Genomic DNA, 15,662 nt, shown 5'->3' with positions numbered 1-15,662 from the left:
TATAAGAAGTATCATCGGGGTAGATGCCTTTTAACTCCACGTCTTTATGAGTCATGCCACAAACCCGGCCACGCCACGACCGATTGTTGGAAGAAGAAGATGACCTGTTATAATTGCAAAGATATGGGACATCTTAGCTTCGAGTGTCCCAAGAACAAGCCCGGGACTGGTGGTGCGGGCGGTAGCGGTCAGAAGAATGAGCCCAAGAAGGGCAATGCAAGAGTCTTCATCCTAGACACGAAGAAAGCGGCCAATATGCCGGAAACCATCACCGGTACGTTCCTTGTTAACAACGCTTATGCTAGAGTTTTGTTTGATTCAGGAGCCAATTTAAGTTTTATAGATTATAAGTTTTTTAGTCTATTAAATGAACCTTTAATCAAACTAAATAAAACTCTAAGCGTCGAGACCGCTAATGGCGAAACCGTTAAAATCACCGAAGCTTTAGAAAACGGAAAAATCTTATTAGCCGGTTATGTTTTGCCTATTCAATGTCTACCCATGACTCTTGCTGGTTTTGATGTTGTATTGGGTATGGATTGGTTATCCAACAACCATGCTCGTATCCTTTGCAATAGCAAAACCGTTGAACTTCAAGCCCCTGATAAACGAACTATTCGAATTGAAGGGGATAAAGACGCTAGCCGAGTTACCCTAATTTCTATGTTAAGGGCTAACAAATGTCTAAATCAAGGATGCTTAGCATTCATGGCCTAAGTTATCGAAGAATCAAAGCCCAAAGATATCAAAGACGTTCCTGTTGTTTCCGATTATGCCGATATCTTTCCCGACGAACTCCCCGGCATTCCTCCCGATCGTGAAGTAGAGTTTAGGATCGATCTTATTCCTGGTACTACTCCGATCGCCAAGGCTCCGTATTGCCTCACGCCAACCGATATGAAGGAACTAAAGAAACAATTGGATGAGCTTCTCGATAAAGGCTTTATCCGATCAAGTTCATCACCATGGGGAGTGCCGATACTATTCGTCAAGAAGAAAAATGGATCCATGCGGATGTGCATCGATTACCGAGCTCTCAATAAAGTTACAATTAAGAATCATTATCCACTTCCGCATATCGATGACCTTTTTGATCAACTTCAAGGTGCTAGCTACTTTTCAAAAATCGATCTTCGTTCTGGCTATCACCAACTTAAAGTTCAAACCGAAGATATTCCGAAAACGGCTTTCCGAACAAGGTATGGCCATTATGAGTTCACGGTCATGCCGTTTGGACTCACTAATGCGCCAGCCGCGTTCATGGATATGATGAATTAATGTGTGAAAAGAGTATATAATATTAAAAACCAAGTTTTACCGAATTCACCTAAAAAATCACACACATTCGGCAAGTGTACCGGACTCAATGTAGCTAGCAAGTAAGAACGAATATCGAACCTTGGACACTATGGGTAAACTCTTATTATTAAACCTAAAAGATTACTAACCTCGACTTTCTTTTGATTTTTTTATATTAATTAAACTAATAAAACTTAACTAATTATAAATTAACTAAAAATAAAACTTTATAAAAATTAGGTTTTAAAACAAATATGAGAAACGACTACCTAGGTAATGGAACCATACTAGTTAAATTAATAGTTAACGAACTTGACTTGGTTGAAAACAATATCTTAAAAATATGACATTAAAGACCACTAAAATACGCTAGATCGCCTCCCGGCCTCACCAACGACACCTTAGAACTCTAATGACATGTGAAGCTCAATTGTTAAAGGTTTGGATCACCTCCCGGTCTCACCTTGCCTAATAATATTATGGTACCCCAAAACCCGAATCACCTCCCGGTCTCTTCGAATACAATATATATTAATATAAAAAGGGTATTTTTAATTAACTTGAACACAACTTGTATCACAATAATCTTAAGGGACCTAGGATAACTCACTCCCGTGCAATTATTACCCAAACCCACAAAAGACAAAGATAACACAACACTAAATCACCTCCCGGTCTCTTTAGTGAAAGAACAATAAAATCTAATAAACTTTCAATAATTATTCCTACGGTTATTTCGACCATAAACCGCAAACAAGTTGAAAACACAAAGTAGACAACCTAATCATGCGTCTAACAATCACCAAAAACTATCAAACACAAGTGGAATAAATATTAAAGTAATAAACTAGATTTAATCACTCAACAATATTGTGAACAAACCAATTAAAAACTTTACCATAATACCAAATCAACCAAAAATCAATAGTAGTTCGTCAAACCATTAAATCTAACATAGTACTCAACCAAAACCTAGGTAGTATAAAGGTTTAGCTACTCATAATAAGGTACGAAACAAAAGTAAAATAGAGATTATAGTTCATCAAAATATTAAAATAAAGTTGACCTTGTTTGCACCAAAAACCCCACCTCACGAAATTTATAACAATAATATTCTTCTCCGATTTCACGTGAGCTGCACCTTGTATTTGTGGGTACAGGAAACGCAACCAAAACACCATTTTTATAATAATGATGTAGGGTTTTTTTTATCATTTTCCAAAAATAATAGAACTTGAGCCACACTCCAATATACCACCAACTTGTCTCCAACTCTTCGGCCCATACTTTCCGTCTTTGTCTCGCATACCCAACTCCAAATCTTTAAATTCCATTTTATGGCCCATTTGATTTCTTTTTATATCCTGTCATGCCATCAACGAAAAAATATTATTAGTAAACTTCACAAGTTGAATTTAATAAACATATGAGTATAGGCTTCATTTGAATTAATTTCATTTATATCTTTAAGCCATTTTATTTTAAAATCCAACGTAAATAAAAAGTTTCACTAAGTTTATATAATAGCATGATGGTATTAAATTAATATGTAAACAGTATTATATAGAAAAAACCAATCATTAGTTATTATTTGTTGTGTTGGTTTACTTGTTTTCATCTCACTATCTCTAAAAACCTTTAAACTTTAAATATGTGCCAAATAGAAATATATTCAATAAAAACCTGGCTCAAAATACTTAAAAAATGTAGGAAATGTTTATATAATAACATGTATCTTTTAGACTATATCATGAATCGAATTCGTAAGCCTTACTTGGATAAATTTGTTATCGTTTTCATCGACGACATACTTATTTACTCTAAGTCTAAGGACGATCATGAAAATCATTTTCGAACCTTACTTGAAATCCTTGACACCGAGAAGTTGTACGCTAAGTTTTCGAAATGCGAATTCTGGTTGCACGAGGTGCAATTTCTTGGTCACATTATCAACGTCAACGGTATTCAAGTGGACCCCGATAAGATTGAAGCTATCTCTAAGTGGGAGGTCCCAAAGTCTCCAACCGAGATCCGAAGTTTCTTGGGATTGGCCGGCTATTACCGTAGGTTCATTGAAAATTTTTCCCGAATCGCCGTTCCCCTAACTTCCTTAACTCGCAAGAATATCAAGTATGAATGGGGAACGAAGCAACAAGAGGCGTTTGATATACTTAAACAAAAGCTTACCCAAGCTCCTATACTGGCCTTGCCAGAAGGTACCGAAGACTTCGTTGTCTTTAGTGACGCGTCCCATTCCGGTTTGGGATGTGTATTAATGCAACAAAAGAAAGTTATCGCCTACGCCTCTCGTCAACTCAAGGTGCACGAAAAGAACTACACGACTCACGATCTAGAGTTAGGCGCCATAATCTTTGCACTTAAGATATGGAGGCACTATCTTTATGGAGTTAGATTTATCGTGTACACCGATCATAAAAGCTTGAAACACATCTTTGAGCAAAAAGAGCATAATATGCGCCAACGACGCTGGATGGAAACTCTTAACGACTAAGACTGTGAAATCGTTTATCACGAAGGTAAAGCCAACGTTGTGGTTGATGCCTTAAGTCGAAAAGAGCACGAAAAGCCAAAAAGAGTCCGAGCGTTAAGGCTAGAACTTCAAATAGATCTTATTGACCAAATCAAATTCGGTCAAATTCAAGCGATCAATGAAAACAAGATCTCCGATGAAAAACGTAATGGCACCATTGAATCGCTCGTCAAAAGTGACGATGGTATCCTTAGAATGGGAAACCGGATATGGGTACCAATCATTGGGGACTTGCGTGAGAAGATTCTGAACGAAGCTCACAAGTCCACGTACATGATGCACCCCGGTAGTGACAAAATGTATCAAAACCTTAAGTCGAACTACTGGTGGAATGGAATGAAAAAGGACATCGCTTCGCATGTTGCAAAATGTCTAACTTGCTTGAAAGTCAAGGCTGAACATCAAAAGCCTTCGGGACTGTTTCAGCAACCCGAACTTCCTGTGTGGAAATGGGAGTTAATAACCATGGATTTCATAACCAAACTCCGGAAACGACTCGACAACATAATGCTATATGGGTAATTGTAGACCGTTTAAAAAAGTCTGCACATTTCATACTTATCAATGAGTCGTACTCAATGGATAGATTAGCGCGTATATATGTGAACAACATTGTTTCTTTACATGGAGTACCGCTATCTATAATCTCTGATCGAGAGAGTCGTTTCACGTCTCACTTTTGGAAAAGCTTCCAACAAGCACTCGGTACAAACTAAACCTTAGCACTTCCTATCATCCACAAACCGATGGGCAAAGCGAAAGGACAATTCAAACGTTGGAAGATATGCTCCGCGCTTGTGTGATAGACTTAGGTGGAAGTTGGGATGACCACTTACCCCTAATGGAATTTTCATATAACAATAGTTACCACACGAGTATTCAAGCCGCACCATTCGAGGCTTTATATGGTCGAAAATGTAGAACTCCCGTGTGCTGGTATGAAACTGGAGATAATCAATTATCTGGACCCGAGATAGTCCAAGAAACTACAGACAAAATTCTCCAAATCCGCGAACGACTTAAGACGGCACGTGATCGACAAAAGAGTTATGCCGATGTCCGTCGTAAGCCGTTAGAATTTAATGTCAGTGACAAAGTCTTATTAAAAGTCTCGCCATGGAAAGCCGTTTCGGCAAGAAAGTCAAATTAAGTCCTCGATTCGTTAGACCCTTCGAAGTACTTGAACGAATTGGTACCGTCGCATACCGTTTGCGACTACCCGAGGAAATGCAAGGGATACACGACGTATTCCATGTATCGAATCTGTGTAAGTGTCTAGCCGATGAGTCTCTTTCGATGCCACTAAAATATGTAGAAATTAACGAAAACTTAAAATTCATTGAAAGACCAATTAAAATTGAAGATTCAAAAACAAAGAAACTTAAAAGACGAACTTTGAAAATCGTGAAAGTAAGATGGGATTCCCGACGAGGACCCGAGTATACATGGGAACTCGAGTCCGAGATGAGAAAGAAATACCCCTACTTGTTCTCGTAGGCAATCTCGATGACGAGATTTAATTCAAGGTGGGGAGGATGTAACATCACGTAAATTTCGGGCCAAAAATGTTAATTTTCAAAGTCAAGGGATCAATTCTGCCAAAATCCAAACCCTATGGACAAAATGTAAATTCTGATTTTCCTGACATATCGCGGTACGCGATGGGTCAGAGGAGACACCCATCGCGTACCGCGATAGGGATGTCTGACACACGTGACACGTGTGCCACGTGGCAACGTCTGCCGCCACGTGTCACCAAGTGGAAACACGTCTACCACGTGTCGCCACGTGTAGCGGCGCCTGCCACGTGTCGCCACGTGGCAGGTCTACCCTGTGACTCACCAACCCTATATCGCGGTACGCGATAGGTGAGCCAGGGGACCTATCGCGTACCGTGATGGGGTCCAAAATTGGCTCTATAAATAGAAGCCACGGGATTCATTCCCAACTCATAAAATTTCACACACTCACTCTCTCACTACTCTCTCTCTAGACCTCGTAGTGCGTGCCATCGATCCACCTCGTTAAACGTGCCCCCTTATCTCGTTTTCCATGCCCTACACCTCGATAAACATGCCACTTTCCGACGACGTTCCGAGTAAAGAGGAGGTGCTGCCCGACGTCCCGATAGCTACCTCGAAGTACGTGCCAAGAAGTATTAGTGCCTCAAGAAACGTGCCAAGTGTGGAAGGAAGTGTTGATCAAGTGAAAGTTGGAAAGCGAGTAGCGTCGGAATGCTGCCCAAGTGTCTGGGGTATTTCTAAGCCAACAAAGGTAGGCATAATGCCTGACCAAAATAATAATAAAATTTTATAACGGCTTAATACCCGAGTCGATATTATTCTCGATAAACAAAGAAATGAATAACAAAGAAAATAAAGAAAGAGAAATAAGATATATATATATATATGAGTATAAATATATAGATATAAATATTCTTTGTTAGAAATATATTATTTAAGTATAATGAGTGTACTTAAATAATGAAGAAAAGAATACGTTTTCTTAATTAAGAAGAAACGTCGGGTTTTTATAAACTAAAAGTTTATTAACATTACTTTTCAACTAAAGGTTTTAAAGTAAAATGGGATAATGAACTAAAGGTTCATCGAGATAATTAAGACTAGAGGTCTTAAAGCCGGATCGTGTATCCGACTAATAAATGTTATACTCGTACTATAGGTGCGAGATAGCAAGAAGAGATCTACGGACGGTGTTGGAAGCCGATCCTATTGAAAAGGTGAATACGCCCCACTTTTACAAACTTGTTTTCAAACAAACAAACAACATGAGGCTACGTGTCTCTAAAAACATTATAAATAAAAGTATAAGCCAGCCCTCAGGCTATGGTATACGTTTGTTTGAATCCTTACATATGTGGAACGCGGTGGGCACATCGCACCACGCTTGGTCACGACCTCCAGCCACGATGGGCCGGACCTAAGTTACGTCCGAGTGGGGAATGGCCATGTGTATATTTATGGTACCTAAGTTATCTCATAAACGCTGCGGTGTTTCGCTGAGGTGACCTAGTGCAGAGACTCGAGTTTATGATGATTGTTTTAACTTGATTATTCCTAAGCCAAGAAGGGCCGAGACTTACGTGGTCTCGAGGGGTAATTAAGTAAATAAAATATTTTAGCGTCAGCATATTCACCAGCATTCGTTGCTGACGTATTTTAATAACATTTTGCAGGTAATCAAGATTAGAGCTTGAAGGACGAAGAAGCTCTAGAATCCGATGGCTCGGATAATTTTGTGTAAATATTAAAACATGGTGGTTTTGTAAACTATAAACAAGTAAATACTAAACGAGACTTTTGTTTCGTCTTTTGTAATGTAAATATTTTATATTATCGATCCTTATTTTTTTATAAAGACTTCCGCTATAACTCGTTACTCTGATTTATTTACAAATATGGTACCAACTATGGATTAGACCCCTAGGCCTAGAATGGGGTGTGACATCAAATAACACAAACTAATTTTGATCAAAAATGTTTATTTTAATAATTTTCACTTAAATGTTAATGCTAAAATCTTATCGATCACATGATATTTATTTAAACTGATTATTGATATTGCACAGATGTGCCAACCTAGTAACATGTTTATATTTAAATTAAAAAATAGAATCTTAATACATAACTGATATATAGTATAGAGAATCAATAATTTTACGTATATGTGTCGTGTATCATGTTGTCTCTATATTAAGAAGTTTATCCGACATAATTGGAATATAAAATTATGATGACTATGATGACCAAGGGAGTAAAAGGTAGCACGTGTACATGTACACTATTACCATCCAAAATTTACAATTTACAAATATCAATGACATGCAAAAGCGACGTGTTAACAATAACATCCTCCGGTCTATAAATCCACCAACTTTCATATATCATTAAACACATCAAACATTCACAATGTCAAGGCTTTCGGTCTTACTTGTTCTTGTAGCAATGGTGGCAGCCGCCGAGGCTTCACCCAAAACCATCATCACCACCTCCGTAACTGAATCCAATGACTGCTCTCAAAAATTGGACGAACAGAGCAGTCTCTACCAATGCCACGATTACCTCGTTTCACTTGCAAGTCAGTATTGCCCCGCGCACAACTCTCTTTTTCAATATTCCCTCAGGGCTGTCCAATAAACTAGGGCATTAGGCCTCACCTTCATTTTCTTAAATATGTAAATTAGTAGTTATTGTATATTAGGTTTCATAGGTGGATCTAGGGGCATCCTAGTAGATAACTCTAAGCAAATATAATGGGGAATATTCCTAAAATAGTTTAAAATAGGAGAGAGATTTTTAAAATAGTCTCAAAGTTTTGAAAATTCTTAAAATAGTCCATGGAAACTCATCTGCAGCGATACAATGGTAATCTGACGTGAGATTTGATTATCCAGTCATAATATGACACGTGTAAAGGTAACGTGAAAGTTACAACGAAATCTGTCTTCATCGATAATTTTCAAGCCAAAATTTTCTTCTCAGAAACTATGGTTTTCGAATGAAATTTATTGGGCCCGTGAGTTTTCAAAATTCATCGTTTTCTGTGTTTTTTTGAAATTCATTTTCTCGGACGCATTTTAGGTGAATTTCATCTTCTTTTTTTTCATAAAAAGAAGAGTTGTCATAAAAGATTGATTTTGTTACAAATTATTTTAATTCGATGATTTTTAGATGAAAGTCATCTTTTTTCGCATTGAAAGGAGAGTTGTTTATAAAAGGAATTTTTACATATATCCCCCTACTAAAAGCTTTTATTACATATTTTTCCAATTCTTAAAATCAATTTACATGTTTCCCCTTTTCTTATAAAATTACCCATTTACCCTTTTTATAATATTAATGTTTTATGAATTCTGACAGATCTAAACATAGATCGATTCCCATGAACCATTGATGGAAAACAAAATTCCCATGAACCAGTTTCAACTCCATCGTAAGCCATCATCCTCGCCCCTGTGTAAAGCAGCCACCGCTTGCCACCATGAACCAGAAAAGGTCATCTTATCCCGCTTTATGTACACTCTAACGTCGTCGCAGGTTTCCGACCGTCAAGCGCCGCCCTTTTCTGCCGGAGGTGAAGACCCAACTGAAACCAACCTCCGCCGATGCTGTCGGTTTGAATCACTGTGAGGTGTATGTTACCCGATGTTTAATTTTCCGGTGGGGTGTTTTCCAGTTTAAGGTTTGGGTTTGTTTTGAGCTAATGAGGTGTGCCGGCGGGGTCTGCAATTGGGTTGATTTTTGATTGTTTTTATGGTTGTGTGTAGATATTTATGTGGGTTTAAATTTGATTTCAAAAATAAAAAGACAATGAGGGTAAAATAGTAAGTTAAGAGTGAAATTTTAATGAAATAGGTAAATATGTAACATGTGTAGTTTAGAAGGGGGAAATATATAATTGTGTTTTAAGGGTTGTGTAAATATGTAATAAATCATCTTAGCAAGGGGATATATGTAAATACCCCTTTATAAAATTGGGGCGTTAGGCCCCACCTAAATAACGCCTCATTTTTTAAAATATGTAAATTAGTAGTTAGTGTATATTAGGTTTCGTAGGTGGATCTAGGGGTATCCAGATAGATACCCCTAAGCAAATATAAGGAGCTTCAATTTTTATTTTAACGTTAATTAAAGATAAATTTCAAATCGAAACCAAAAAGTAGTGGTTATATCGTAACAAAAAGTAAGCGGACAACAAGATGCGTCGTTTACCACCCTTTTTTAGAATTACAAACCAAAGCATAATGTCCTGAAACTCTACTTTGCTTTGAGGGGGACTATATATATTTTTAATGTGTTTTACACTCGGAATAAGCCCCTATATATAATGGTTGAGCAGGTCCTTCAATCGCTGATTACCAATTACTTATTATTATTATTATTATTATTATTATTATTATTGTGTGGTTTTTCTATGTACAGTAACAGTCGAGTCAGATAAATCCCTACTGAAACTTTGTTGCACCCAGCTAAAGAATGCGGGGGAGGAGTGTATGTGTCCAGTCATAGAGACGGTGTTGGGATCAATAGATAGGGACTCGCCTATGTTGGTCGCCTTGATAGAGGACAGGGCGCTCAACCTACCCACGACATGCAATCTCAAGTCTAAAAAGTGCGAGCCACATGACGTCGAGTTCTAAACATAAATCATGCATCTTCGTGTGTGTTGTTTCAGTAGCCCATCTCCTTGCTCTACGTCTCTCTCGTTGCTTATAATAAACTGGTCTATGTTTATGCCGACGTTCCTTTAGAATATATGTTGTTGTGTCTCCTTGCTTATAATAATACCGGTCTATGTTTATGCCGACGCCCGTTTAGAATATAATGCTGCTTTGTATTTGTCCGTTTCCATGTGTATGTTTGTCTTCAATACTAATCAAAGAACATAAGAAAACATAGTAATATTATACATAATAAAACATACTAATATTATAATAAAAAGATCAGCCAATAGTTTTTAATAGAATATTGGGTTATAATTCATAAAGGCATAGCGGCTAACCTTTTACCCGCCTAACTTCTGTTTTGATGTGATCACTGCTTGTTGTCTAACTTTTGTTTTGATTTGATCACTGCTTTTCAGTTTAATTTCAATATACTTGCACATAAAAGGTTAAATCAAAAAAAATAAAAAGAAAAAAAGAAAAAGAAAAGCTCATTAGATAGTTATAACGTCAGATAATGGCTATATGGGTAAAGTTAAAATGCAAATGACAACAAGAATGAGAAGGGTGAGAAAGAATCTAATCCATTGATCTTAGATTTAGATGATGGAGATTAATTTAAAAATAAAAATTGATAAAAAGAGAATGAATGTAATAACCCACTTATGCTGACTCTCTCTACATACAAGGCACATGTCAATTCCTCCATCATTTTAAAACATCTATAACTTTTACATATGACATTTTTTTAGGAAATTTTTTTACTATAACAACGAGCGTTTTTTATCTTTAATATGAATATCATATTGTTATATAAAAATAAAAAAAAAGTTGATGGGTTTTTATTATATTGTGTTATTTGGTTGTCTATTGTGTTTTTTAATTGAGTTTTTCTATGCATTGTGTTATATATTTTGGTCATTGTGTTTTTCAATTGATACTCGTATTAAAGATAAAAATTAAAACAAAAATTACGTCATTGTGTCTTTCGTTTTTCATTGTATCTTTGTGCTCAACATTTGCTTTATACATATCTTTGTGTTTTAGTTATTATGCATTCACTTAATTTGAAAAATATATTATGTTGATTGTGTATTACGTTCAAGCCATTGTGTAATGTGTAGATTCCATTGTGTTTTACGTTTCACGCCATTGTGTTATATGTATTTACCATTGTGTCTTACGTTTCAGGCCATTGTGTTATATGTATTTAGCATTGTGTCTTACGTTTCAGGGCATTGTGTAATATGTATTCATCATTGTTGTCACACCCCTATCTAGGGCCTAGGAGTGCGACCAACAGTTGGTACCATATTTGTAAATAAATCAAAGTTGCGGTTTTTTTAGCGGAAGTCTTATAAAACATGAGGATTAAAGTTATCAATATTTACAATAAAAATGATGAGACAAACGTCTCATTTAAATTTACTTGTTTATAAGTTTTACAAAACCACCATTAACTAATATTTAAGTTTTAACAAAAATATCTAAGCCATCGGATTCTTTAGCCCTTCGTCTCCATAGCGCTAATCCTGATTACCTGCAAAATGTTAGAAAATACGTCAGCAACGAATGCTGGTGAATATGCTGACGCTAAAATATTTTCTTTTACTTGATTAGCCCTCGAGATATAACTTGGGTCCGACCCATCGTGGCTTAGGAATAATCAAGTTAAAACAATACAATTTATAAACTCAAATCTATACACAAGTCACCCCAGCAAAACACATGGTCAGTCTCACACGGACGTACTTGGATCAGGCCCATCGTGGCTGGAGGTCGTGACCAAGCATGGTGCGATGTGCCCATCGCATTTTACCACATATGTAAGGATCCAGATAAACGTATACTATAGCCTGAGGGCTAGGTTTTTACTTTTGTTTATTAATGTTTTAAAGAAACGTAATCTCATGTAAACCCTTTTCACATAATATGCTTGACTCATTTGAAAACAAGTTTAAAAGTTTGGGGCGTATTCACCTTTTCAATTTGGATCGGCTTCAAATACCGTCCGAGGGTCTTTCCCTTGCTATCTCGCACCTATAGTACGAGTATAACTCTTTGTTAGTCGGATATACAATCCGGCTTAAGACCTTTAGTCTTAGTTTTATAATCGCCACCTCGATTTACTTTAAAACCTCTAGTTTATAAAGTAATCTCTTTTCTTTTCTTTTTAAACTTTTAGTTTAAATGCTTTTCTTTCTTTCTTTATAAGATAACCTATAGATATCTTATTTTCTTTAAAACCCTATGTTTCTTCTTTCTTAAGAAACGTATATCTTTCTTTTCTTTATTATTTAAGAATAGTTATTATTGCTTAAATAATAATTTTATAACAAAGAATATTCACACACATATATATTTCATATATATATATATATATATATACTTTCTTTGTTATATTTTCTTTTTGTTTTATCGAGGTATCGAGTATTTCCTCGACTTTGGGTTTTAACCCTACACTTTGAGTAGCACTTCGTCGCCGTCTCGTTTGCCCTTTTTTCTTGATCAACAATCTTTCCTTCGTCGCCTTCTCTTTAACGATACTTCTCCACACCTTGGCACGCTTCACGAGACACCAACTATTCTTGAAAGGTATCGTCGGGATGTCGGGATGATATCACTTTCTTGATATGAACGCCGTTGGATGGTGGCACGAATATCAAGGCAATAGACATGAATACGAGGAATCAGGGCACGAACTTCGAGGTGGATCGAGGTATGGTTGTTGGGTTCTAGTGAGATGTTAGAGAGAGAGACGAGAGCTGAATTTGAGTGTGAGTTGTGAAGGACTCGTAGCTTGCTATTTATAGACAAACCAGGAGGCTCATCGCGATACGCGATGGCTTCCTTGGCTACTCGTCGCTTATCGCGACGTAGCTCCTCCCAGTCACCCCTTAGACCTGCCACGTGGCAGGGTGTGTGCCACGTGTTGACACGTGGCGATCGTTCTGCCACCGTTTGCCACGCGTCGCACATTGTCAGAAAGGTCATCGCGATACGCGATGATCTTGACCCTAAGGACATCGCGTATCGCGATTAGCCAAAGAATCAGGTTTTTCATTTTATTCCTCGGAGTTTGAAAATTGGCAGAATTGATCCCTTGACTTTGGAAACTTGGCATTTTTAATTCGAATTTCTCATGATGTTACAATTTTGTTTTACGTATTAGATAATTTGCTTGTATTTTTCATTATATATATATATATATATATATATATATATATATATTATGAAAAGGGTGAAGTTTGGTAACCAGAATCGAAAACACAAAACGAATTTAGATCATAAGCTCGATCCATGTAACTTTCATTAGCTCGAAAAATTAAAATGCATATGATATAACCCACAAGCTCGGTATATATACTAATTTAGATTTCAAAACCCAACTAGACTAGAATACATATACCATAATCATATTCAAATACTAATTGGTAAAAAAAAATCTAAATAATAATTAATAAATAACTTGTAGCCTAAATCATGTGCTCGACTTGGTCTCCAAGATACCGATCCACCATAGGCTCGATGGACCGGACCAAACCAAATTATGGCTAACAATCACCCCTCTAATTTAAGTTTGTTCTTCGAGAGATCATCCACTCCAAGAAGCTTTTGCATCTCCGCAAACTTTATACGAGCTAGAGCCTTCGTCAACGTGTCAGCTCGTTGTTCACTTCCGGGAATATGTTCCACTGTAACATCCCCGTTTTTGATACAATCTCGTATGAAGTGATACTTTGTTTTTATATGTTTACTTCGACCATGCCACACCGGGTTCTTCATAAGTGCAATGGAAGATGTATTATCAACATATAATACTACGGTTTCCATCGGCCATCCCTTTACTTCACTAAGTAATTCTTGGAGCCAAACGGCTTGACCCGTAGCCGCGATTGCTGCCATAAACTCCGCCTCGCACGAAGATAAAGCTACCGTTGGCTGTTTTTGAGTACACCAAGTAACCGAGGCATCATTAAAATAGAAAACATACCCGGTAGTACTTTTGCCATCATCGTCATCAACTCCATGGCTAATATCGGAATACCCGTAAAGGTGACGACTTCCACCCCTCGAATATTTTAAACCGTAAGACACGGTTCTTTTAACATACCGAAGAATATGCTTAATCGCATCCGTGTGAGATTCCTTTGTCTCTTGCATATACCGACTCGCTATTCCAACAGAAAAACTCAAATCCGGTCTCGTATGTAACAAATACCTCAAACACCCGATTATTCTTCGGTAGACGGTAGCATCAACGGGTTTCCCCTTCTTGTCTTTTGAAAGCCTTGTGCTCGGTTCAAGTGGACACTTGGTAGGATTACAAATCTCCATATTTGTTTCTTTCAAGATCTTCTTGGCATAGGCTTCTTGCTTGATCTCAATCCCGGTTGTGAGACTTCTATTTCGAGATAGAATGACAATAAACCCAAATTTCTCATCTCGAATTATTCCTCCATTTGTTTTTTGAACTTAAGAATTCCATCCTTACTTGAACCCGTGGCAAGTAAATCATCAACATACACACATATTATTAATATGTCATTCTCTATATATTTTTGATACACCGCCGTTTCTCGTTAACATTGGTACAAACCAAACGATTGCAACACTTTGTCGAGTTTCACATTCCAAGCCCGCGGTGCCTGCTTTAACCCGTAAAGGGCATTCTTTAATAAATAAACTTTATTTTCACTTCCTTTCTTCTCGAAACCTTCCGGTTGACTAACATACACGGTCTCGCCAAGCTCACCATGTAAGAACGCCGACTTCACATCCAAGTGATGTACTTCCCACCCCCCTCGAGCGGCTAAGGCGAGTAATAATCTAACCGTTTCAATTCGAGCAATGGGAGCAAAAACTTCATTGAAATCCACACCGAATTTCTGAACATAACCCTTCGCCACAAGCCGTGCTTTGTATTTTACTATTCTACCCATAGCATCCTTTTTAATTTTATAAACCCACTTCAACCCGATCGCTTTAAACCCGTTTGGCTTGTCAACAAGTACCCACGTCTTGTTTCGCTCAATAGATGCAATCTCCTCATTCATTGCATTATCCCATTCTTTTACTCTGGATGTATCAACATAACTCGTTGGTTCACCATCTTGAGTCAAAAATAATTCTTCATCTTCAAACCCTTCATCCCTTTCTTCCCCGTATGGAAATTCAACATTTCACACATAATCTTTCAACTTTTTAGGTAAAATTGAGGTTCGGTTCGACCATCTTGGGGTAGATGGACCTGGGTCAGCATGTAAATTAGTCGAAACGGGCTGCTGATGCGCGCGGTTTGCTGAAACTGCTGAAACGGGCTGCTGATTTGCTGAACTGATGTTGTTCGGGCTTATTTCGGTGCTGTTTGGGCTGTTTTGGGTGCTGTTGGGCTGAAATCAGTGCTGTTTGGGATGTTTTGGCTGCTGTTTGGGCTGATTTTGCTAGGGGTATTTTGGTCAAACAAGTTTATAACGTTACCAACTTGTTCCATATTAACTACCAAATTTTCAGCCAAGTTTTCACCACTTTTAAACCAATTCCAACCTTGTTTCTCGTTAAAAATAACATCTCGAGAAACATGAATTTGATGTCTAACCGGATCGTACATCCGGTATGCCTTTGTCC

The 15,662-nt window shown here is 37.4% G+C and overlaps 1 pseudogene; it reads right to left on the bottom strand.

Annotated features, from left to right (window-relative positions):
• Positions 1-13,595: 13,595 nt before the first annotated feature.
• LOC143596214 (secreted RxLR effector protein 161 pseudogene) lies at positions 13,596-14,372 on the bottom strand (annotated as a pseudogene).
• Between the last annotated feature and the right edge of the window lie 1,290 nt (positions 14,373-15,662).

This window comes from Bidens hawaiensis, unplaced genomic scaffold (genome assembly GCF_021521415.1).
Source record: "Bidens hawaiensis isolate Kalapana, Puna unplaced genomic scaffold, B.hawaiensis_p1.1 tig00046157_1, whole genome shotgun sequence".
Taxonomy (NCBI): domain Eukaryota; kingdom Viridiplantae; phylum Streptophyta; class Magnoliopsida; order Asterales; family Asteraceae; genus Bidens; species Bidens hawaiensis.
Note: the sequence above shows the minus strand (reverse complement) of the source record. Positions and strands in the feature narration are given on the sequence as shown.